The sequence below is a fragment of the Artemia sp. Qi Xiang Cuo genome, chromosome 3 (assembly GCF_049724085.1).
Source record: "Artemia sp. Qi Xiang Cuo chromosome 3, ASM4972408v1, whole genome shotgun sequence".
Lineage (NCBI taxonomy): Eukaryota > Metazoa > Arthropoda > Branchiopoda > Anostraca > Artemiidae > Artemia > Artemia sp. Qi Xiang Cuo.
In genome coordinates this window covers 30,115,800-30,139,539 of record NC_142796.1, presented here as the reverse complement: position 1 = coordinate 30,139,539, position 23,740 = coordinate 30,115,800, and the positions used below count along the sequence as shown (strand labels likewise).

General features: G+C 35.1%; 1 protein-coding gene across 1 annotated transcript in view; it reads right to left on the bottom strand.

Moving 5' to 3' along the window:
* LOC148953985 (inhibitor of Bruton tyrosine kinase) overlaps positions 1-21,829 on the bottom strand; it is an 85,335-nt gene extending 63,506 nt beyond the window's left edge. Inside the window, exon 1 of the mRNA XM_089086064.1 lies at positions 21,800-21,829. The gene's annotated coding sequence lies outside the window, so the exon portion shown is untranslated. The remainder of the gene's footprint in view (positions 1-21,799) is intronic.
* Between the last annotated feature and the right edge of the window lie 1,911 nt (positions 21,830-23,740).

Sequence of the window (23,740 nt, the reverse complement as noted above, 5' to 3'; positions counted from 1 at the left end):
ACATGGATAAAGAATCTCACACCTTCATACAAACAAGAACTGCTAAATTTTTATAATTACGCTTGGGCATCTTTTATGTTCCCCAATATATGGAATTGTTCGTCCCTCCTACCAATCCTAAAGAAAAATAAACCAAAAGATAACCCTGAGTCTTATAGGCCCATAATGATTACTCCTGTGATGGGGAAAATAATGGAGAAAATGATCTATCACAGACTCCTCTGGTTTGTTGAAAAAAATAATATGATCCCTCACGCTCAAACTGGATTCAGGAAACACCACTCCTCAACAGATGCTTTCATTTTGCTAACAAATGCAATCAATGAATCATTCTAAAAAAATAGTGTCTTAGGAGCTGCTGTCATTGATTTTGAGGGGGTGTTTGGCAATGTAAACAACACAATACTTTTAAACAAACTAGTAAACTACTGAATACCCCCTCAGGTAGCATATTTTATTAAATCATTCTTATAAGTTCAACGGTTCATTGTTTATGTAGGTTCAGCCTTTTCACCCCAAAAGACAATAACCAAAGGCCTACCTCAGGGAGCAGTCCTCAGTTGCCTCCTATTTGCCCTATATCTCTGGGACATGAACCTACCCCACACGAATCTACAATATGCTGATGATCTGGTGCTATGGTCATCTGGCAACACCTTCCAGATAGCATAGTCAAATCTGCAAAAGTCACTTTTCCAGTTCGAAAAATTCTCTCTACATTCAGATTTACCCATTGCACCCACCAAGTCAAAAATAATCCAATTTCACCGGAAGCGAAACCATGTTAATGCAAAACTAACTCTAAATAAAACAACTATTCCAGAAGATAATCATATTATTAACCTAGGTCTCATGCTTGACCAAAAACTTAATTTCCACCTCCACATTTCAAACACAATAAAAAAATGCTATAGAAAAGCAAATATACTAAAAATACTTATTTCTACACCCTGGGAATGTAAGGAGAAAAGCTGACTCCAGTCTTATAAATCACATATAAGACCCCACAATGACCATGGGCTCATCGTCTATGGTGATTGTGCAAAGACCCAGATGCAAAAATTGAAACAACACAAAATGATATAATACGTCTCATATTTGGTCTTAGGAAACCCACAAGCACCAAGTTTCTGCTTATGGAGAGTGGATTAACAACAATAAGGGAGAGACGTAGCTTTCTCTTGACAAAACATTTTACAAAAATTGAATCAAATACCTCACACACACTACATAATTGGTTAAGAAATCCAGCCATGTATAGAGGCATGGCAGATGAGTATGCCAATATTCAGAAGAAGTTCCCCATACCAGCAAAGTCTATTGCACCCACTTTCGCCCGATACCCCCCATGTAGTTGGTCAAGTCCCATAGTAAATAATGAGTTCTCAAAGTGGAATAAAGATTTAACCCCCATTGCTTTTGTCCAGAAAAAATTTGCAGAACTTAATACAATTACCTATAAAAATCACTTCCAAATATTTGTTAATGGTTCAAAAATGATTGAGAATGTTGCAAGTGGTGTTTTCCTTCCTCACCTGAAAATTGCAATGGGCGAGAGATTATATAATAATTTATCTATAATGTCTGCTGAGTTAAATGCCATAATCATGGCATTAGAACACCTTAAGGAAAACCAACCTTTGATTGCAAATTCAAATAATATTATCATATATTCTAACTCTCTATTAAACCTTGAGATGCTGGCCTCAGCTCCTCAATATAAGTTGGACATTGACACTTATCATTGTCTCAGTATTATTGATAATCTTGCTTCAAGTGGCATGAAAACTTATTTTCAGTACATTCCTAGCCACTCTGGCAGAAGTGGTAATCATCAGGTTGATGAAATAGCAAAAAATGCTATAAATATTGACCAGCCAAGTGGGACACCAATCCCAATTAGAGATATTTACCGATGGAGGCTATCAGATATTAATTTTAATAAGATTAACCCTATCCTTTCCCCCTTTCCCAATAAGTATCTTTCTAAAATGTATCATAGAATTCGTTCTGGAACAAATGGACTAAATTTCCTTGCATTCTCATATAAGTCTTCTAATTCAAGTGGTTCAATTCCCCTGTCCGTTCTTTGCAGGCATTGTAATATGAATAATGAAACAATTGACCATTGCCTATTTGAATGTAATATGCTGACGTCTGCATAACATACCTTACTTTGTAAACTGTTAAAATGCTTCAAACACCACAAAATATCACTTTCAGCCAAGAGCCTAGCCAACTATACCTGCACAGAGAGCACAGAAATCGATATCTTTCGTCTTATATTTGAACTCCTTGAGTCAAAATATCTACTGAAAGATATCTGAGAATATCTAATAAATAAGAGACAACCAAGACAGTAGCTCTGTAGCCCACAGAGTGAAGCAAAAAGAAGAGGGCTAAATAGTACCAACTGAATAGCCCGCCTGCTGTGAATTGGAAGAAGAAGAAGAAGTGAGCCTAGCGCCTTCTTACACATACAAACCTAAGCCTATTCAGTGTCAGAAGTGTTTCAAACTGGGACACACGACAAACAAATGCAATGAAATTCTCCAAGAGTGTAGTAATTGTAAATCTTTCCATCCTAAAGAGCTGACAACTTGCAAAAACACCCAGCCTACATGCATCAATTGCAAAGGCCCACATGAATCTACAAATAAATCATTATGCCCTGCATACAAGAAAAGAGCTCTAACACTCCAAATATCAACAGAGAAAGCCATCCCATACCCCTTTGCAGCAATGGAAGCAAATGCTGCCCAACAATACAAAATAAAGCCTGTAATGAAACCAACCAAAACCCCCAAGTCAAATGCCCCAAATGCATCAAGCACCCCAGACAAAACAATATATTCAAAGCCCCCTAGCTCAAATCCCTAGCAGAAGGAATCACCAAGCCAGCAAGTCTCGTTTTCCGGTGAGATGAGGCCAGCCCGGCCCTTCCTCCCTAGAAGAAACAAACCAGAAACACTACCAGGAATCAATCCCTTAATCAACAAACAGGATGCACTACCAAAAATGCAATCCCCAAATATATGCTTATTCATTCTAAACTGTAATGCAGTTCAGGCCATGAACATACATCAACTACAGAAAACAAAAATTATTGCAGAATTGGCAAAAATCTACATCCCAGATGATATGCTCATTCAAGCAAAAAAAGATCTTGCTTTACTTTTAACAAAGCTGAACATTGATACACAGTCATATGAAGAATAAATCAACAACACAACATTTATCAATACTCCAAAGGAATGTAAGATCACTCACTGAAAATAAGCTAAATGAACTAATATCATTTATTAATAATAATTCCATTAATATTGCTTGCCTCCAGGATTCTCATTTAACCCTAAATCAACAAATTAAGTCTCTGGGATATACTATCCTGAGAAAGGATATATCTTCAGAGAGAAAAGGAGGTGGTGTAGCTTTATTAGTTAATGATAATATAAAATTTTGTGGCATCAATTTTCCAGATTTTGAAAATGATGTTGATGTAATTGGTATAAGCGTTTGGCTGAATAATTTAAAAACCTACATAATAAGCTTTTATAACCCTAATGGCCAAACTACAGATGCCAAGGATTTCTTTAATTATATAAATAATTCTAATATTTTAAATAATATCAGTATTTGTGGTGATTTCAATGCCCACAGCCTTTTGTGGGGGAATAAACCAGCAAATAAAGCTGGTAAATTTATTGAGCATATGACCTCAAATAATAATGAATTATCTGTTGCTACCCCTCCAAACCTGAATACATATTTTAACCCCAAAAGTGGCAAATTCTTCACAATTGACCTACAAATTGTGTCTTTAAATTTTTTGAACAAAATTGACATAAATAAAATTGATAGTCTATGTACAGACCACTTTGCTATAATTTGCTCCCTAAATGAGCCTGCTGGACCTTCATCTCATACCTCCAAATATATCAACACTAAAGCAAATTGGTCTATTTTCCAAAATAAGCTAAATGATGAAATTACAAGTTTCACCCAAAGTTCATGCATTTCTAACACAACAGTTGACACACATGCTGAAGCCTTGACATCTTTACTAATAAATACAGCTAATCATGCTATTCCCAGGACAACACCTAAGAAAACATTCCCTAAACAAATTCCTAAAGCATGGTGGACAAATGAGTGCCTAAATAATTGGAGGATATAAACGGCAGCTAGGACAGAATTCATAAAAAACCCATCACCTACTACATATTTAAAAAAATTACAAGCAGAATCTAATCTAAAAAGGACTATAATAGATGCTAAATATAAATACTGGAATAATTTTGCAAATAATCTCTCCAGAGAAACGCATGAGCCAATTATACATAAAGTCATAAGCCACATATGTGGGAAAAAGACTTCTCCCAACCCACTGCTGTATGAGCTTATACATAATAATACCCATTATGACAATGATATTGAATGGCTAACCTATTTGCAACTCTTTTTGTTAATAAGCTAACATCAAATAATCAAAGCAAACTGTCCACAATTCCTATGAACCCTAGTTACCAACCACGCCCAGGATCCGAGTACATAACTAATCCATTTTCAATCCAGGAATTGAATAATGCAATACATCATATTAGGTTCAAAACTAGCAGCAGCTATGACAATATACACCCCACATGGATAATGAATCTCACACCTTCATACAAACAAGAACTGATAAATTGTTATAATCACGCTTGGGCATCTTCTAGGTTCCCCAATATATGGAAATGTTCGTCCCTCCTACCAATCCTAAAGAAAAATAAACCAAAAGATAACCTTGAGTCTTAGAGGCCCATCATGATTACACCTGTGATGGGGAAAATAATGGAGAAAATGATTTATCACATACTCCTCTGGTTTGTTGAGAAAAATAACATGATCCTACGCACTCAAACTGGATTCAGGAAATACCAGTCCTCAACAGATGCTTTCATTTTTCTAACAAATGCAATAAATGAATCTTTCTCAAATAATAATATCCTAGTAGCAGCTTTCCTAGATTTTGAAGGAGCATAAGACAATCCGAGACACCAAATCTTTTTAATAAACTTGCAAACATCGGAGTACCTCCTAAGCTAATATCCTTTATTAAATCCTTCATATAAGTACGAAGTTTCATTGTTTGTGTTGGTTAAGCCTCTTCACCCCAAAAGACAATATCCAAAGGCCTACCTCAGGGAGCAGTCCTCAGTTGCCTCCTATTTGTCTTATATCTCTTTGACATGAACCTACCCCACACGAATCTACAATATGCTGATGATCTGGTGCTATGGTCATCTGGCAGCACCTTTCAGATAGCACAGTCAAATCTGCAAAAGTCACTTTTCCAGTTTGAAAAATTCTGTCAACATTCAGATTTACCCATTGCACCCACCAAGTCAAAATTAATCCAATTTCACCTGAAGCGAAACCATGTTAATGCAAAACTAACTCTAAATAAAACAACTATTCCAGAAGATAATAATATTAATTACCTAGGTCTCATGCTTGACCAAAAACTCAATTTCCACCTCCACATTTCAAACACAATAAAAAAATGCTATAGAAAAGCAAATATACTAAAAAGACTTCCTTCCGCACCCTGGGGTTGTAAGGAGAAAACCTTACTCCAGTTTTATAAATCACATATAAGACCCCAAATTGACAATGGGCTCATTGTCTATGGTGCATGTGCAAAGGCCCAGATACAAAAAAATTAAACAACACAAAATGATATAATACGTCTCATATTTGGTCTTAGAAAACCCACAAGTACCAAGTTTCTGCTTATGGAGAGTGGATTAACAACAATAAGGGAGAGACGTAGCTTTCTCTTGATAAAACATCTTACAAAAATTGAATCAAATAGCTCACACACATTACATAATTGGTTAAGAAATCCAGCCATGTATAGAGGTATTGCAGATGAGTATGCCAATATTCAAAAGAAGTTCCCTGTACCAGCAAAGTCTATTGCACCTTCTTCTATTTAACAGCAGGCGGGCTTTTCAGTATAACTATTTAGCCCTTTTCCTTTTGCTTCACTCTGTGGGCTACAGAGCTACTGGCTTGATTGCCTCATATTTATTAGATATATTCAGATATCTTTCAGCAGATCTTTCGACTCTAGGAGTTCAAATATAAGATGATAGATGTCGATTTCTATGCTCTGTGTGCAGATACAGTTGGCTAGGCTCTTGGCTGATAGTGGGATTTTGTGGTGTTTGAAGCATTTTAACAGTTTACAAAGAAAGGTATGTTGTGCAGACGTCAGCATATTACATTAAAATAGGCAATGGTCAATTGTTTTATTATTCATATTACAATGTCTGCAAAGAGGGGACAGGGGAAATGAACCACTTGAATTAAAAAGCTTATATGAGAATGCAAGGAAATTTAGTCCATTTGTTCCAGAACGAATTCTATAATAAATTTTAGAAAGATACTTATTGGGAAAGGGGGAAAGAGGATTAATCTTATTAAAATTAATATCTGATAGCCTCCATCGGTAAATATCTCTAATTGGGATTGGTCTCCCACTTGGCTGGTCAATATTTATAGCATTTTTTGCTATTTCATCAACCTGATGATTACCACTTATGCCAGAGTGGCTAGGAATGTACTGAAAGTAAGTTTTTATGCCACTTGAAGCAAGATTATCAATAATACTGAGACAATGATAAGTGTCAATGTCCAACTTATATTGAGGAGCTGAGGCCAGCAACTCAAGGCTTGATAAAGAGTCGGAATAGATGATAATATTATTCGAATTTTCAATCAAAGGTTGGTTTTGCTTAAGGTGTTCTAATGCCATGACTATGTCATTTAACTCAGCAGACATTATAGATAAATTATTAAATAATCTCTCTCCCATTGCAATTTTCAGGTGAGGAAGGAAAACACCACTTGCAACTTTCTCATCCATTTTTGACCCATCAACAAATATTTGGAAGTGATTTTATAGGTAATTGTATTAAGTTCTACAAAATTTTTTTTGACAAAAGCAATGGGGGTTAAATCTTTATTCCATTTTGAAAATTCAGTATTTGTTATGGGAAATGACCAATTCCATGGAGGGGATTGGGGGAAAGTAGGTGCGATAGATTTTGCTGGTACAGGGAACTTCTTTTGAATATTGGCATACTCATCTGCAATACCTCTATACATGGCTGGATTTCTTAACCAATTATGTAATGTGTGTGAGCTATTTGATTCAATTTTTGTAAGATGTTTTATCAAGAGAAAGCTACGTCAAGTTCAAGTTCAATCAAGTTCAATCATCCCTTTTTGTTGTTAATCCACTCTCCATAAGCAGAAACTTGGTGCTTGTGCGTTTCCTAAGACCAAATATGAGCCGTGTTATATCATTTTGTGTTGTTTCAATTTTTTGCATCTGGGTCTTTGCACATGCACCATAGACGATGAGCCCATAGTCAATATGGGGTCTTATATGTGATGTATAAAACTGGAGGAAGGTTTTCTCCTTACAACCCCAGGGTGTGGAAAGAAGTCTTTTTAGTATATTTGCTTTTCTAGAGCATTTTTTATTGTGTTTAAAATGTGGAGGCGGAAATTAAGTTTTTAGTCAAGCTTGAGACAAAGATAATTAATATTATTATGTTCTGGAGTAGTTGTTTTATTTAGAGTTAGTTTTGCATTAGCATGGTTTCACTTCCGGTGAAATTGGATTATTTTTGACTTAGTGGGTGCAATAGGTAAATCTGAATGTTGAGAGAATTTTTCAAACTGGAAAAGTGACTTTTGCAGATCTGACTGTGCTATCTGAAAGGTGTTGCCAGATGACCATAGCACCAGATCATCAGCATATTGTAGATTCGTGTGGGGTAGGTTCATGTCCCAGAGATATAGGGCAAAAAGGAGGCAACTGAGGACTGCTCCCTGAGGTAGGCCTTTGGAAATTGTCTTTTGGGGTGAAGAGGCTGAACCAACACAAACAATGAAACTTCGCACTTCTATGAAGAATTTAATAAAGGATACTAGCTTAGGAGGTACTCGAAGGTTTGCAAGTTTATTTAAAAGTATTTGGTGGTTCACATTGTCATAAGCTCCTTCAAAATCTAGGAAAGCTGCCACTAGGATATTATTTTTTGAGAAAGATTCATTTATTGCATTTGTTAGCAAAATGAAAGCATCTGTTGAGGAGTGGTATTTCCTGAATCCAGTTTGAGTGTGTGGGATCATGTTATTTTTCTCAACAAACCAGAGGAGTCTGTGATAAATAATTTTCTCCATTATTTTCCCCATCACAGGTGTAATCATTATGGGCCTATAAGACTCAGGGTTATCTTTTTGTTTATTTTTCTTTAGGATTGGTAGGAGGGACGAACATTTCCATATATTGGGGAACCTAGAAGATGCCCAAGCGTGATTATAACAATTTAGCAGTTCTTGTTTGTATGAAGGTGTGAGATTCTTTATCCATTTAGGGTGTATATTGTCATAGCTACTGCTAGTTTTGGACCTAATATGATGTATTGCATTATTCAATTCCTGGATTGAAAATGGATTAGTTATGCACTCGGATCCTGGGCGTGGTTGGTAACAAGGGTTCATAGGAATTGTGGACAGTTTGCTTTGATTATTTGATGTTAGCTTATTAACAAAAAGAGTTGCAAATAGATTAACCTTTTCATTATCATTGTCATAATGGGTATTATTATGTATAAGCTCATACAGGAGTGGGTTGGGAGAAGTCTTTTTCCCACACATGTGGCTTATGACTTTATGTATAATTGGCTCATTTGTTTCTCTGGAGAGATTATTTGCAAAATTATTCCAGTATTTATATTTAGCATCTATTATAGTCCTTTTTAGATTAGATTCTGCTTGTAATTTTTTTAAATATGTAGTAGGTGTTGGTTTTTTTATGAATTCTGTCCTAGCTGCCTTTTTTATCCTCCATTTATTTAGGCACTCATTTGTCCACCATACTTTAGGAATTTGTTTAGGGAATGTTTTCTTAGGTGTTGTCCTGGGGATAGCATGATTAGCTGTATTTATTAGTAAAGATGTCAACGCTTCAGCATGTGTGTCAACTGTTGTGTTAGAAATGCATGAACTTTGGGTGAAACTTCTAATTTCATCATTTAGCTTATTTTGGAAAATAGACCAATTTGCTTTAGTGTTGATATATTTGGATGTATGAGATAAAGTTTCAGCAGGTTCATTTAGGGAGCAAACTATAGCAAAGTGGTCTGTACATAGGCTATCAATTTTATTTATGTAAATTTTGTTCAAAAAATTTAAAGACACAATTTGTAGGTCAATTGTGGAGAAATTGCCACTTTTGGGGTTGAAATAAGTATTCAGGTTTGGAGGGGTAGCAACAACTAATTCATTATTATTTGAAGTCATATGCTCAATAAATTTACCAGCTTTATTTGCTGGTTTATTCCCCCACAAAAGGCTGTGGGCATTGAAATCACCACAAATAATGATATTTTTTAACATATTAGAATTATTTATATAATTAAAGAAATCCTTGGCATCTGTAGTTTGGCCATTAGGGTTATAAAAGCTTATTATGTAGATTTTTAAATTATTCAGCCAAACACTTATACCAATTACATCAACATCATTTTCAAAATCTGGACAATTGATGCCACAAAATTTTATATTATTATTAACTAATAAAGCTACACCACCTCCTTTTCTCTCTGAAGATCTATCCTTTCTCAGGATAGTATATCCCAGAGACTTAATTTGTTGATTTTGGGTTAAATGAGTTTCCTGGAGGCAAGCAATATTAATTGAATTATTATTCATAAATGATATTATTTCATTTAGCTTATTTTCTGTGAGTGATATTACATTCCATTTTAGTATTGATAAATGTTGTTTTTTTGATTTATTCTTAATATGACTGTGTATCAATGTTCAGCTTTGTTAAGAGTAGAGCAAGATCTTTTTTTGCTTGAATGAGCATATCATCTGGGATGTAGATTTTTGCCAATTCTGCAATAATTTTTGTTTTCTGTAGTTGATGTATGTTCATGGCCTGAACTGCATTACAGTTTAGAATGAATAAGCATATATTTGGGGATTGCATTTTTGGTAGTGCATCCTGTTTGTTGGTTAAGGGATGCACCTACTTTCCCCCAATCCCCTCCATGGAATTGGTCATTTCCCATAATAAATACTGAATTTTCAAAATGGAATAAAGATTTAACCCCCATTGCTTTTGTTCAGAAAAAATTTGCAGAACTCAATACAATTACCTATAAAAATCACTTCCAAATATTTGTTGATGGGTCAAAAATGAATGAGAAGGTTGCAAGTGGTGTTTTCTTTCCTCACCTGAAAATTGCAATGGGCAAGAGATTATTTAATAATTTATCTATAATGTCTGCTGAGTTAAATGCCATAATCATGGCACTAGAACACCTTAAGCAAAACCAATCTTTGATTGAAAATTCAAATAATATTATAATCTATTCCGACTCTTTATCAAACCTTGAGTTGCTGGCCTCAGCTCCTCAATATAAGTTGGACATCGACACTTATCATTGTCTCAGTATTATTGATAATCTTGCTTCAAGTGGCATAAAAACTTACTTTCAGTACATTCCTAGCCACTCTGGCATAAGTGGTAATCATCAGGTTGATGAAATAGCAAAAAATGCTATAAATATTGACCAGCCAAGTGGGAGACCAATCCCAATTAGAGATATTTACCGATGGAGGCTATCAGATATTAATTTTAATAAGATTAATCCTATCCTTTCCCCCTTTCCCAATAAGTATCTTTCTAAAATTTATCATAGAATTCGTTCTGGAACAAATGGACTAAATTTCCTTGCATTCTCATATAAGCTTTCTAATTCAAGTGGTTCAATTCCCCTGTCCCCTCTTTGCAGGCATTGTAATATGAATAATGAAACAATTGACCATTGCCTATTTGAATGTAATATGCTGACGTCTGCACAACATACCTTGCTTTGTAAACTGTTAAAATACTTCAAACACCACAAAATCCCACTATCAGCCAAGAGCCTAGCCAACTGTACCTGCACACAGAGCATAGAAATTGACATCTATCATCTTATATTTGAACTCCTAGAGTCGAAAGATCTGCTGAAAGATATCTGAATATATCTAATAAATATGAGGCAATCAAGCCAGTAGCTCTGTAGCCCACAGAGTGAAGCAAAAGGAAAAGGGCTAAATAGTTATACTGAAAAGCCCGCCTGCTGTTAAATAGAAGAAGAAGTACTTATTGCAGATTGTTAGCCCGCTCACAGTGGATGAGTGGGAGCAAGTGTGGAGTGTCGGTGTAAGAGGAAATGCAGGCAGCTTAAATGACAAAAGAGGGAAGATGTAGCATTCCGCTTAATTCCCGCTTAATGCTTGTGCTTAATTGCCTGTTTGTGCCTATACCATGCTTGCGCTTACTTAATGCTTGTGCTGTGCTTAGACGTTGCTTTTCTTTGTGGATAGCCTGGGTCAATAAACCTTTATACTAGAAAAGTATTAGAGTCCTTAGCAATCCCTGTGTATCCCCTTCCAGCTGTTTCTTCAAAAGAAGGAACTGTCTTCAGATTGGAAAACATAATTTCTCCATTCCAAAAGGAGGGACAAAAAAACTGTTGAAAATCACCATACTGTTAACATCATTTATGTAATTTCAAAGTGCTTGAAAAACTTATCAACAGTGCTATCACTCAGCATCGTGAGGCCTACACATTTTCACCATTTTCTCAATATTGCTTCAGATAAGACAGACCTGTTGACACTAATCTTTTACATGTGTATGATCCTGTCACTTCACTACTGTACTGAGGTCTGCTCAATGATATGATCCATCTATAACTAGGAAAATCCATTGATTGGGTTTGCCATTAACTCCTTATGCTTAAATTAGAAGCTGAAAATGTAAATAAGTTTTCTGAATTGTGTATACAGGACTCTTTTTTTATATAATACATGTTGTCAGAACTTCCTTTTCTGATGGCATTCCCTACTTCTCCCCCAAAAGTACTTTGAACAGTGTCTCTCAGGGCACTATCCTCTGTCTGAGCTTCTTCAACCTATGTATCAATAATTTAAGAATTGTGGTAACCTGTCCAATCAAGCAGAAATAATTTTTTATTGAATAAAATATTCATAATGCAAAATACAAGTTGCTTTTAAACCACTTTTTACTAAAATAAAAGAAAACATCTTTTATATGAGGATTGGAAATGAAATTGAAAAATGACTGCTTTCCTTGCTAAGTACATCAATTGGCCGGATTGATGTGGTTGATTTTTTAGTATTAAAGATTCAATTTTTGGGACTGAGGGTTGTACCAATCTATTTATTGGGCTGACCTCTTGTAATGCAAAGTAGCAAAGATGGTCAAGGACTGCGGGAAAGGCCTTGTGAGGAATGTCTGGGTAGCCTCATACTTGCTACAGTCACCTACCAAAGAAAACACTTATTGAAATTCTTTAAATAAAATTTTGATAGGTAATTTCCCATTTGGATTTTTGGAAACAAATAAACATAATATCTGAAACAGTGAAAATAGCCTATATTTATTTACTTAAATATATTTTTCTCACACTAAACCATTGCACACTAAAACATGGGCGTAGGGAGGGGGGCAGCTGTCCCCCTCCCCTAGACCTTCAAATTTACATTAGATATGGCTGAGAAAGCAGATGGTTGGAAAAGCAGTTGATAAAAGGCCCTCCATCACACTATCGACTGCCCCCCCTGGACAATATGCTGCCTACGCCCATGCACTAACGTATTTGTGAGCTCAGGCATAAATTAAATTTAAAAAAAATTGGATGTAGGAATTTTCTGTTGAATGAGTTCATTAGATGATCTCAAACTCCATTTGACTTAATAAGACTAAAACAGAAAGTGCTGGAGAGACAGAGACAGATTACAGCTTGAGGAAGGTCTTCAAATGATAAGTTTCAAAGCTGGATCTAGAGCAAAATCTTGTGGGGGCCCAATCTGAGAGGTCACTAAGAATTGACCAAATTGAAAAGATTACTGAAAGAAAAATAACAAATGAGGGCATCAGACAAATCTTAGGGGCGCAGTCCCCCATGCCCTTCCCCCTGGATCTGCCCCTGATAAGATTCCAGATTCTTTCTCAAGAATTCCATTTTTTATTATACATCATCCCAGGCAAAAACAGACATAATTTCATGAAAGTTTTGCTGATGTTATGCTACCCAAATTAAATAAATAAATATATTTCCCTTAAAGCTAAGAAACCCAAAGAAGAAAAAGGTGATCATTTTGGCAGTTTTCAACCAAAGAGGTTTGACTATAACCTATAAGATTAGATATTCATATTCCAAAAAACATTCCTGGTCTTTTCTGTCCCCTCCAAATTCCACATGACAAAAGGATTTTCAAAGAAGCTTTGGAAGCAACATTGTACTGTGAGAGAACAGCCAATCTACTGGAACAGCTTTCAGACTATTAAGAGGATATGATAATAGCTAAATAATCAAGCATACAGCTAACAAAGAGTGTTATCAGGAGTTTTTTGCCCAGCTGGGAGCTATAAATACATTAAACTGAAGTCATCAAAGGGATGAAAGTGTATAAAATTGCTACAAGCTAAAATTTAATGTGATATTGTTTAAATAGATAAATTATACTTTTTGTTAATTTCCAGAAAAGGCTAAATAATAAAATAGCAACAAAACAGACTTGAACTTGATTTCTGAGACATGACCATTGAACTGTACCATTCAATGGTCTATCTAAATGACCAATTTTATGGGAGTCATTTGAGACAAGCCAAGTCTTTATTGCTAAAAAGATTCAGCCACAAATATCTAATAGAAGGCAAAGCTGACTTGTATGACTGACTAGTGAAAATTATTGCAAACATCAACCAAGATAGAAGTTATTTGAAAACAGGCTACACTTCTATTTGTGAAGATTATTCCCTCAAATACTTTAATCTTCACTTGGAGTGAGAAAAAATAACATTCAACTTCATCTATTTTGCTCTGTTATTGAATGCAATACTGAATAGAATTCTGTTTAATGACTTCATTTTGGCAAGTTATGGATTTATCAAATAAAGAAACCAATGAAATTATTAGGCTGTTTTAACTGATCTTAGATTACTACTTGGAGCAGTCAAAGGATTTGGTAGCATGTGTGCTTACTGTTCTTAGGGAAAAATAAAAACATAAATAAAAAGAATAAATTATTCAAATGATGGTGTTACCACAAATGATTCACAGCAATATTATTTACATGGAAGTTGTATATTTTTAAAATCCCTAAAGAGTGCACTTTACAACATCATATGCTTCTAAAGTTTTAATAGCCTAAAGTTATGCTTATTTAAAGTCAACAACAAGCTTTTACAATCAAATAAGTGGTATATTATTTTATTGAGTTTTGAACAACAAATTGAATGGAATTTTTCATTTATAGCTATATTAAAGGCTAATGGTGTACAAGTAGAAAATTACCCCTATTTTCGGCTACCATCCTAGACTATGGCTACTGATTGAGTAAAAAAGCAATTTAGTTGTGGTTAAAAGTAGCTGCAAGGACTCTCAGTCTAGAAATTATAAATTTTCAAGATTCCTATGTGTGTATATGTGCAATTTACTATGTTTTATATTTCTTGAATTTCAGTAGAGTATAACTAAAGCTATTTTCCTTTAAAGGAAAAAAATCATGTTTTTAGGTTTGTATACATTACCAAACTGAATATAAGGGTAAACATGGGTAGTGAGATAATTTTCTTGTATTAATTTGTGATAGGCTAAATAATACTTCAGTAACCTATCCTTATTTGAAAAAAATGGTAAATTTATGGTGCAAGATAGAAAAAATAAACACTATTCAAATTAAAAAAAAAGTAACAGCAATTGCTGTCAAAATTGTATCCACCCCCTTCCCCCTTCCAAATGGGCCCTGTATTTTTTTTTTCAGATTACCCTTACAAGCCATTTATTGATGAGGAAGAAGCACAAAAAATAATGCCAAACCCACAAAGTATTCTATATAGCTTAGGGCTATATCTTGCCTTATCAGAAAGAAGGGTCTTTACAAAAATATAACTGAAAAGAGCAACAAATAAATTGAATAGGAACCAAATGGTATATTTCTTATCTATAAGTGAAATTAATGAAAAATAAATACACAATTAGAATCCTAATTCAATGCTCATTTCAAATACAATAGCCTAATCATTGCTGTTACTATTGCATGCTAGGGCTCCTCTCTCTCCCCTTAATGGGAGGAAATATAGTGCTAGGCTGTAACTTTTAATAAAATTTAATTTTCATTTTTGCTAAACTTTCAGTAATGTTTCTACAGCCTTGATTATGCCCTCGGGAGATCTTTTTGAATTGTCTCCATCATTTTCCTCTTTCAAGGTCAATGACCTTTGATGAGTTTGCAGCCAACTTTGTAGGCCTATTACAAAAAAAAAAAAATTCAGAATTTGATCTATAGCACAGATAAGGCCAAATGCAAGGGTTCTGAGCCTCATTACAATGCTAAATCCTAATTTATATGTTTATAAAATATCAAAATTATATCAAACTTGAAAAAGAAAACCTTAATGTGGCTTAAAATCCTGCCTAAATTATTAGAATTATGTGTTCTAAACCTAGAGTTAAAGAAACAGAATCAAACAAAAATTGAGTTCAAAGATAGCAAAAAGTTCCCCATCTAGAATTTTACTGTAAAAAGCCTCTCATTGAAGATTTACCAAAGAAAAACGAAAATCAGCAGCACTTTATAGATAGCCAAGATCTTGGTAAATTGTAATACATGACCACTTGTAAAGTAAACATTTCAATAAAAGTAGCACCATTACATTTCTTATTTTATGCTCTTTCTAATAGCATACCATAGGCCAGCAGCTTTTTTGGCAAATATGCAGTTTTCAACATAATCTAGCTAGGATGAAAGTGAATAGCCTGCATCACTTGATGCCTTTTTTATTTTCTTTCATAATTCAGTAATTGCTTCTAAGCAAAATTACATTTTGAGCCCTTGAAAGGTTAAATCAGCTCAAAATAGCCCATAGTGACCAAAAGTTTAAAATTATGTTTCTAGAATAAAACTGGCATGTATTCTAATACATGACCACTTGTAAAGTAAACATATCAATAAAAGTAGCACCATTACATTCCTTATTTTATGCTCTTTCTAATAGCATACCCTAGGCCAGCAGCTTTTTTGGCAAATATGCAGTTTTCAACATAATCTAGCTAGGATGAAAGTCAATAGCCTACATCACTTGATGCCTTTTTTATTATCTTTTATAATTCAATAATTGCTCCTCAGCAAAATTACATTTTGAGCCCTTGAAAGGTTAAATCAGCTCAAAATAGCCCATAGTGACCAAAAGTTTAAAATTATGTTTCTAGAATAAAACTGGCTAGTCAGGAAAAATTACCATTTGGAGCTGATTGAGGAATGTTAATTATTATTCCCATTAGTCTTAAAAGAACATAAAAAAGGCATCAAGTTATGTGTTCACTTTCATCCCAGCTAAATTATGTTGAAAACTGCATATTTGCCACTTTTTGACAATAACCCCCCCCCTTGATAATCCTATATATAACCCTGAATAATATATCACTCTATTGTTTTTCCTTGGTAAAAGCCTAGAATTGGGCCTATTAAGAAGGAAAAATGTTAAGAAAACAATTCTCACCTCAAAATGTGCAGAAAAATTGTAGTCAAATTTATTGTTTTAAAGCAAATTCTACTATACTCTATCCCTAATCCCTCCCTGTAATACATCCCAAATTATATGTTTGCCATGCACTACTCCTGTTTTAATCCATAAAGTGTAGTGGAATTGCTTCAAAATTTCTTAACTACAATTTTTTGAATATCATAAAGTAAGAATTGTTTTCTTAACATTTTTCCTTCTCAATAGGCTTAGGCTGCCCCTAATACCAGGCTTACATCTTTTCTTCTTGTGATGTATTGTGTGACTTTGCGAGGTAAAACAGCGGGGGGCAGCTACCCCCCCCCCCCAAGAACTTTAAATTTATACTAGATATGGCTGAAAAAAGATAGATGGCAAAAAAACAGTTGATAAAAGGTAGATGGTTGAAAAAGCTCAAAATTAACAGCTGGAATGACAGAATAAAAGTCAAACAAGAAGCAATTATCCATAATGTCTTGGAAAGATTTAGCTCTAATCCAAGATGGTTGATTAATTTTGGTGATTACTTATTGCCTTAAATTGCAGCTAGGAGCAATCTAAGGATTTCTCCTTGTAGAGCTCTGGGATGATGATTAATTGTATGCAAGAATCACAGGTGACCAGGTGCTGCTCCATCTTTGATAGCATCCCAATTGAATTTACACTCTTTGGAGGACCCCTCAGCATCTAGCCTTTGTTTAAAAACATCAAAGCATTCAGCAGTAACAGTTTCATTAGATAATTTGTTCCAATTGTTGACAATACACATTGAGAAGAATTGAGTAGGGACTCTAGATGTTGTAGACTTCTTGACAAGTTTCAGTTGATGACCTCTAGTTCTTGAATTGGTGCTAACAGCAGGGAACAATACTAGGAGATCATTAGCCCTCAATAACTTAAAGGCTAAAATGGCATCCCCTCTATTTCTCCTGTACACAAGTGTAGGGAAATTCAACTTTGATAGTCTTAAAGGATAGGAAAGCTCTTGCATTCCAGATATCACTTTAGTGGCATGTCTCTGGACATCTTCAAGAACTTTTTCATCTTTTTTAAAATATGGAGAGGCAAGTGACATTCCAACTTCAAGCTTTGGACACATAAGTCCCTTATAAAGAAGACTGATGACTTTAGAGGAACAAGTGGAGATGGTACACTTAATCAAACCCAAGGTTGAACTAGCCCCAGCAGCAGATCTCTTAGCATGTATGCTGAATTTTAATTCTTTGTCAATAGTGACACCAAGATCTTGCTCATTATTAACAGAGGAGAGTGGGTGGCCTAAGTAAAAACAAGAGCAGCATGGGTTCTGTTTGCCAAAGGGAATGATATGGCACTTGACGACATTGAATTCAAGGAGCCAGGCCTCAGCCCAGTGACCCAGCTGATGAAGATTATTTTGTAGTAGGGTAAGATTTTCACAGGACAAAGCTGGTCCGAAGAGCTTCAGGTCATGTGCATAAAGAGTTGAATTACTACTGATAATGGAAGGAGCATCACTGATGAAAATATTAAATAATGTAGGATCCAAGACACATCCCTGAGGAACTCTACTCAGAACACATGTTGAGGAAGAAAGAATACAATCTCCAGAGTCATCAAACAACTGAACACATTGGTTTCATGAGTAAAGAAAATCAAGGATCCAAAGCAGTGATTTCTCTTCAAGCTTAACTGCACACAATTTAATTGCAAGTTGATTGTGAAACACTTTGTCAAAACCTTTAGAAAAGTCAAGCAGAATCATTTCAGCAGGAACCCCAAATCAAGCAACTTGGTGATGTGATCATATGATTCAAGGAGATTGGTGTCAACAGATCTTCCAGAACAAAAGCCATGTTGTGAACTGTGTGAAACATGATATGCTTCAAGGTGTTTAACAACTGCAGAATTAATTATTCTTTCAAGAACCTTAACAACTGCTGATGTCAGGCTGATGGGTTGAAAATTTTCAGCAAGGTCCTTTCTACATTTTTTAAAAATAGGAATAATATGTGCAGTTTTCCAATCTTGAGGTAGTCTAGAAAGATTTAATGATAATTTGAACAGCAGGGAAAGAGGTTGACACAAGACTGTACGACATTTGTGTAGGATACGTGGGTGAATGCCGTCTGGGCCAGCAGATTTATTCAGTTTGAGGGATGTCAGTTCCTTTAGAACCAAAGTATCTTTAATCAGAATTGGTTCCTTATTATGTGATAAATCATATAAGGGAGGTGAAGGATATACAATACTGGGGTTGGACAAAAAAAAACAGAAGAAAAATATTGATTAAAAATTTCAACTTTCAGTTCAGGATCAGCAACTGATTTACTATCATGCAAGATATCTGGGATTGTGCATCTGCTGCTACATTTTCCAGTGGCATAACAAAAGAAAGATTTAGGGTTAACCTTAACTTCCTCTGCCAATTTTTCCTCAAACCTTCTCTTCAACACCTTTATTTGGTTTGTTGTTTGATTACAAAAGGATTTGAAGACTAGATAATTTTCTGTGGTCTTATTTTTTCTATAACGGTTCCATACTCTGTGTTTTCTATTGATTAGATTACTAATTTTAGTAGTCAAAAAAGGTAAAGTCTTTGCCTTTTTTACCAGAAAAATTCTGGTGCATGACTTTTCAACATTTAAAATTTCCATTTTTACATTTGACCAACTCTCCTTGATATCATCAGTAATAAGCTTTTTCCAGTTGACTTTGGCAAGTTTTTCAGAGATTATTTTGTAGTATACGTGCTTTTGTTGTTTAGAGGAAGGCTAAAGGGTAGGTAGACATAACTCTGAAATAATTACAACATGGTCACTGTTACCAACAGGTGTGGTTATAACATTCTTAATAAGAAGGTCAGGGTTAAAGAGTATAACCAGATCAAGAATGTTGGAGACTTGACCTTCTCTGAAATGAGTTGGTTGTGAAATTGTTTGACAGAGGGAATTATCAGAGAGGGGAGACAAAAAAGGAGAATCTATTACAAAAAACAGATTCATCAATCCATTGGATTTCAGGAAGATTAAAGTCCCAATTATCTTTATTAATAAAGATTTTACAGGTATGACAGAACTTGCTGGTAATGTAAAGTTTTGTGAACTGCCAATATAACTTTAGCAACCTGCCCTTCATCACAGAATTGGCTGCCTCCCCCCACCTAGAGAAGAAGCTACATACACCCATGTGACTTTGTTAACAGGTAGATGCAGTTTCATCCCATTAAAAGCACTAAACTTAAGTGAGTGCAGCAGAATTGAGCTGGATAAAAATTAAGCCTACCCTATGCCATGTAAAAATGATTTAAGAATTTTGACATGCTTAACAATAGAAAGAAACATTATATCTGATCAATAGAAACATGGTGCATATTATAATAGTAAAAATTTTATTATTTTAAGGTTTTCTTTAAATTTTGTATGTATCCTAAGGATATATTAGAGACCATTATGGGGGGGGGGGTATTCTATACTGTCAAAAAAGTAACTATTTCATTTGGAGAAACATAAAATAAAGAATATAATTATACTACTCTATCTTGTTAACATGTTTTCCTTTAGAAGCACTCATGCACTAGAGCCTTACCAAGGGCTTTGTCTGGCCTCATCAGGGGGGAGGGGGCAGTGCACATTTAAAAGGGTTACAATTACTTATTTTTAGAAATTATGTCAGTAAAATTCTATTTTAGCTACTTTTGGCTATCTTGGAAAAGGCATTAGGTTAGGAAAATAAAACTTTCAGGGATAGGTCTGCAGTTTAAAGTATATCCAGGATGGTATTTTGAAATATCTACCTCTACTCCTTCTCTCTAGAGGGTCCTGAAATTTGCCTACATGACATGTCAACAAAAACATTTTACCTTTATTTTCAGTTATCAGTTTTTTTTTCTCTGGATTTAATTCTGAAAATGCAATTCCTGTTATTTGAGTAGAATTTTAAGCCATGTCAATGTTTTTTTTTCAAAATTTAGGAAATGTATTTCCATAGCCTAGGCCTATCTTCAAAACCTTATAAATTGGGATTGCGCAAAGTTGTGAAGCTGAAAACAATTTTGTTGTAGCCTAGGCTAGGTCTGCTTCATTTAAGCAGAATATCTATTTTGCAAGGTTTCACTTTTATAACACAAAAACTTTTAAAGGTCATTGAAGGTCAGAACCCTCTAGAGGAAGATGGAGTGGAGGTAGGTAGGCCTACTTCAAAATACCTTTCCAGAACACACTTTAGCCTGTGGACCCATCCCTGAAAGTCTCATTTCCTAACCTAACCCCTTTCCAAGATAGCCAAAAGTAGCTGAAGTAAATTTTACCTCTATGATAAAAGGTGAACAAAATGGGGTAAAATTCTACTTTAGCTACTTATGACTATCTTGGAAAGGGGTTAGGTTAGGAAAATGAATCTTTCAGGGATGGGTCTACAGGCTAAAGTATGTCCCGGGAAAGTATTTTGAAGTACCTACCTCCACTCCTTCTCCCTCTAGAGGGTCCTGACCTTTGATGACCTTTAAAAATCATGTGGGTTATAGAAGTGAAACCTTGCAAAATAGATCTTCTGCTTAAATGAAGCATAACAATAATTGTTTTCAGCTTCACAACTTTACTCAATCCCAATTTATAAGGTTTTAAAGATGTGCAAATACATTTCCTAAACCTTTTGAAATAAAACATTGATATGGCTGAAAATTCTGCTCAAAAACTGAAATTGCATTTTCAGAGCTAAAGCCAGAGAAAAAGAAACTGATAACTGAAAATTAAGGTAAAATGTTGTTTTGTCAAAATTTCAATGGGTAGACCTGTTATGTAGGTAAATTTCAGCACCCTCTAGAAGGAGAAGGAGTGGAGTAGTAGGTACTTCAAAATACCATCCCGGGACATACTTTGGCCTGTAGACCCATCCCTGAAACTTTCATTTTCCTAGTCTAACCCCATTCCAAGATAGTCAAAAGTAGCTAAAGTAGAATTTTACCCAAAATGGTGTATTTCTCTTTAGGTAGCCGAGATATCTAGAAATTGATAATTTATCCATAGCCTAGGCTAGTCTAACCATCTTAAATTCTTGTTCTCAATAGGTTATTGAATACAGAAAAATTTCAGGTCAAAAGCCTTAGACAATCAATCAAAGCGGAATGAGCTTTGGGTTTCTAAAAAACAACAAGGAACGTAAGACTACATTTTCTTAAAAGAATTTAGCAATTTTCCATGAGTTGTAACACTTAAATTATTTGCCTGCAGAGCAGAGTTGCTCATACATAGATTTCCTTGTACATGATCCTAATATATGTTCTTTCACAATTAATTAAAAAAAAACTTTTCCCTCAAAATAAGTTTTTCAAAGAAAAGTAAAGAGCTCCATTAAAAAAAATTAGCAAAAATATAATAAAATAATCTACCAAGCGTGAAAATACCACAAATCAGCATCGATAAATAAATGAAACCCAAAACGAACAGAAATTACAATAAATAACCGAGTCAAACTCAAAACGAGCAGGAATTAACATAACATTTTGATTACTAAATATCAGTATATTTATATTAAACTGACAATGCATATTCATTTGTATTTTTTCAGTAAAGTGCAAATTTTGTTCTGGCCTTGGGAAGGCATGGGGTTTTGCGTCCAACTTGTGTTAATTTCTTAACACATGTTTGGCTTTGGCGAAAGCCAAACATAAGCCGCTTTACCAAAATGCGTCAGTCAGCACCGTCCTGCTGTATGGAGCGGCGACGTGGCTAGTTGCCAAATCTATCCTCAGCGCCGTCGATGTCGCTCAGACGAAACATCTCCGAAGAATCGAAAGACTTCACTGGACTGACTTCGTTAGCAACCAGACTCTCCTATCACGTACGGCTCAAACTCCTTTCTCGACGCAGCTCGCCCAGCGTACTGTTCGGTGGTACGGCCACCTCCTTCGCATGCCACGTGACGCCCCAGCATGGGTCGCATTCGACTTCGACCCCACCCTACCCGGATGGAAGCGACTCAGAGGACACCCACCCACTAGGTGGAAAGACAAAGCCGATGAATTCCTCACCCAAGCCCACATCCCGATGGAAGAAGCTGCGATCCTGGCAAGCGATAGGTCAACCTGGAGGCGCCTAGTTTCATCGTTCTCTACGCCAAACCCTCGGCAGGAGCCTTAAGTCAAATAAGTCAAGTGTGTTAATTTCTGCCCGTTTTGAGTTTGACTCGGTTATTTATTGGAATTTCTGTTCGTTTATGGGTTTCATTTATTTATCAAATAAAAAAATAAGTTTTTTTTTGCCTGAAAGTAAGGAACGACGTTAAAACTTAAAACGAACAGAAATTATTCCGAATATGAAAGGGCCCTCCTCAACGCCTCGCTCTTTACGCTAAAGTTTTTTATTGTTTAAAAAAGATAAGAGTTGTGAGAAAGCCAAACTTTAGCGTCAAGAGCGAGGCGTTAAGGAGGGGACAGTGCCTTTCATATACGGAATAATTTCTGTTCGTTTTAAGTTTTAACGTCGTTCCTTACTTTCAGTTAAAAAAACTTGTTTTTTTTTATTTAATTTTTGAACATTTTAGAATTGATACGGGTTTGGATTCCAGCTCATAGTATATGCATAACTTAAGCGAAATGTGTATATTAATCTTACTTCTATTTGGTTCAATGGCTTTCTCAAAACTTGTTTAATTTTATTTACGAACGTTTTTATTAGTAATAAATACACGTAACTTACGAACTAACTTACGTAACGAATTTCTATATTCATATATTTTTAATACGTATATCAGGAGGTTCGCCCCCTAGTCAATACCTCTCTATGTATGATATATTTCACTTTTTTGTTACAACTCTTTAAAAATGACCCTAAATAACCCCGTCCATTAATTAGAATAAAAAAATAGGGTGAGTGTTATAAAAAATCTTTGTCTCAAAGAGCGAGGTCTTAACTAGAGGGTGAACCCAATCATACACGTAATATTTTCTGTTCACTTTAAGTTTTGATGTTACTCCTTATTTTCAGTTGGAAAACTTGTTTTTTTTATATTTAATTTCTGATCTTTTTTAAATAATACTCGGAAATCCGGCACCCCCTTCATAGCAATGTCCCTTCGCCCATGAAAACTTCCTTTATGGAAAGATCTTCC